At 30.6% G+C, this 3,456-nt stretch overlaps 1 long non-coding RNA gene across 1 annotated transcript in view; it reads left to right on the top strand.

Moving 5' to 3' along the window:
• The window catches only part of LOC117102069, a 2,208-nt gene extending 965 nt beyond the window's left edge, over positions 1-1,243 (top strand). The window contains exons 2-3 of the long non-coding RNA XR_004444355.1: positions 44-157; positions 852-1,243. This is a non-coding gene — a long non-coding RNA (uncharacterized LOC117102069). The remainder of the gene's footprint in view (positions 1-43; positions 158-851) is intronic.
• Positions 1,244-3,456: the final 2,213 nt, after the last annotated feature.

Raw genomic sequence — 3,456 nt, 5'->3', positions numbered from 1 at the left:
CTTACAGCATTGATTACACATTATATTTTTTGTTGTGTTACAGTATGGCGACACTCCATTTCACGAATTGTTGCAAAGTGACCATGAATACCAAGTTCACCAAGACGGAACCCAATCCTTGTTACATGCTGTAGCTGACCCGACTCTATTGAACCAGGTAAATTTATATATACATATATATATATATATGTATGTATGTATATATGTATGTGTATATATATGTATATATATACACATATATATATAAATCAAGATAGGGTGTAGGAATAATCTAAACCGTCTTTCGAAATGCTATATAAATAAATATATACGGTAAGTAATAATAGTGCTCAGATAGGAACATAAGATGTAATGATCATACCAAATGTGGAGTGGTCATCTAAAACTCCAGTTGCCGTTAAGTTGGAAAGCAGGTTGGACCACAGCTTTGTTATTATAGAACGACACAGGGGTCCGATAAAGTATTGGTTAAAATGTTAAGATATAATATGCACCTTTAAGTTTTATTACAAAAAAATATTTTAAAAAATGTGTACCGTATTCCGTACATTTTCGACTGTCTTAAAAATTTGGACCTTGTCGATTTGGGGTGGGATGTTGGGGAGCGTACTCACCAACTCATATTAAAATAAAGCTTTATTAACATGTACATAATGTATTAAATCAATCAAACAATCAATTTTATTTTGTATTCCTGTACCGGTACCTCATGAAGGTATGAATGTCATAAGGTTTCCAAAAAGTGTTTTTAATCTAATGAGATTTATACTTAATTAGGCTAAATTAACACAGATGCCAAAATGAAAATAGTTTGAATGTATTTCTCACTAGTTCAATCTCTTTTATTTCAGTGTCGCAGGTCAAATCTGCCGATCCATCAATAAGTGAAAAGTCGATGTATAATCATTGTCAGCGGAACACGATGTATTAAATTGCCGGAACACAATATGAATATCAATAGCCGGATTTATGAGGTCTTAATTCTACAAATAATCGTGCGCGGATATTTATTAGGATTTATATCACTGGATCGCCAGAATTGAATCAAATTTGCCAATTATATTTCTTATACAACGAACAAGTAATTCTCGAACGATATTACATAATTAAATATAATTAGGCCTAAGCATTGTTATATTATATAAAACTAGAATCTTTATATTCTACTTATATTACGTTTATATAGTTCTGATGTACCATTTCCGAGTATGTAAGAAATAAAAGTAAACTGTAGTGTAATTTATAATACATCACTGTGTGTACTTCCTTTGTCGTAATTGCATTAATAATAAAAATAATATTAATCAGTACAGGTATATAATGAATTAAATATATTATAATCACTTCGAATTCAAATATAGCACTTTTACAGGCTACTATATCTTATAAACATTCTTTCCAAATATATTCACATGATACCAACAAATTTCGGAACTTTTCAGAGCAAGGTGCTGTCGAATTTTACAATACAGGAAATGACGTCAGTTGCTAGGCTACAGGTCATGCATATTCAGTAACACCTGTGCTCATTAGACTAACAATAAAAACTTTTAGCTCAGTTTTGACAAAATCGACCAAAAAGATTTTATTGTTAGTCTAATTAGAACAGGTGTCACTGAATATTCATGATTATGCATGAGCTTGTTGCTTAGCAACCACGTCATTTCCGGTTTTATGTTTTTGCTGAGGGCGTCCTCGAAAGAATTGCTAGTTTAATAATTAAAGTAGCACATATCGATGAAGCAATCCTTCACTTTTGGTTTAAGCTTATAATAAAGATATTTTAGCTATTGAATTTATTAGAGTAATCACAGAATTAAATAAAATGAGAAGGGATTCACAATTCCATTTGATATTTATTTTCAAGCATTGAAATCAAGTTGGATGTATACATTTTATATTTATATACTGTAGCTCTATCTCATATACATCCGGAAAAAATAAATAAACCTGAATTTAATCCTCAAAATGTTATATCTTATTATCTTACATGTCTATACTCTTTACAACAAACGGGTTACTTTATTAATAAGATAAACATTAGCAGCAATAATACAATATTGATAAACATACAGCCTACAAGAATTAATACATATTGCTAACATTATTTTTGAGATTTTTGCAGAGGAAAACATATTAAAAATAAATTTTACACTATATTTTAATTAATTTCATATCCAGAGACTTGATGAGTGACACAATTTGTGGCTATCTATGAATAATTGGTAAGTTCAGTTGCCATTTCAGTCCGGACATTCTTTCCTGATAGTTGTGGCTTCTTTGTCTACATCACTGGAATAGAAAAATATTGAGAATAAATTAAGAAACAGAGAAAGAATTATAATGGAGTATCATCAAAACATAATATATAAATAAAAACAGTGGCAGATCCAGGTGTTTGAAATAGAGGGGCCCACGGGGGAGAGACTTTGCCAAATGAAGGGTTCCCACCACCTCAGGCCCACCGTGGTTGGGGCGGTGGTAAGAAACTTTTCGATTAATGCACCTCTAGATGGCCAGAAATGGCACTCTCAATGAACAATAAGTGAGCACCCCAAACTTAACATTATCGTATTCAGTTATCACAATGGACAATGCTGCTGATACAACATAACACAATTCTTATCATATCAGCATTATCATATTAAATATAAATTATTTATAGTAATAGTATTATCATATTACAGAATGATGTGAGGATTATTAAATACATGGTATTGGGTAGGACTTAGTAGATCGCAATAGCGCAAACAAATTATGTTAGCATTCCGATTTATAAAAAGTGTACTATTCGATAGAAATAAATATATAGATTCATAAATAGAGTATATTAAAACAATAAACATATACTATAACTATATCTTCATACAAACATTTTTTTTATGATATAATATTTTTTGAATGACTAATTGAATTTATTCGATGCTCAACATGCTTAAGCAAGATAACAAATGGATTGAGATCAAGAAAAGTAAAATTACCGAACATCAGGAACGCCCATTAGGCCGGAGTCCAGCCCATTTCCAATGAGGTCCAATTTAAATATACGCTTGTCTGTCATGAGCTGAAAGATAAACAATGTCATTTCACATTTCGACTTTCTTTTGGAGGGACGCCACGAGCGTTTCCTGTTAAACGGATACCAGCGCATTATTTAATTATTATTACTATCATTCTTATTCTTATTTATTATTATTATTATTATTAGGTCTGTTATTAGGCATATTATTATTATTATTAGTCCTATTATTATTATTATTATTATTATTATTATTATTATCATAGGCCTAGCTATATAAAATGCTCAACTGCTCTGTATTTTCCCCCGTCTAAATTATCTAAATTATTCGAAAATTAATTAAAAAATGGAGGACAAAAATGAAAATTGTATTCATATTTAAGTCGTTTCCGGCCATCTAGAGCATGGACCATGTAGGTGACATCATAAATCCATAT

Source organism: Anneissia japonica, unplaced genomic scaffold (assembly GCF_011630105.1).
Source record: "Anneissia japonica isolate Jap-2015-1 unplaced genomic scaffold, ASM1163010v1 scaffold997_len2565447_cov190, whole genome shotgun sequence".
NCBI classification, from domain to species: Eukaryota; Metazoa; Echinodermata; class Crinoidea; order Comatulida; family Comatulidae; genus Anneissia; species Anneissia japonica.
The sequence above is the reverse complement of the archived record's forward strand: the minus strand, read 5'-3'. Positions and strand labels throughout refer to the sequence as shown.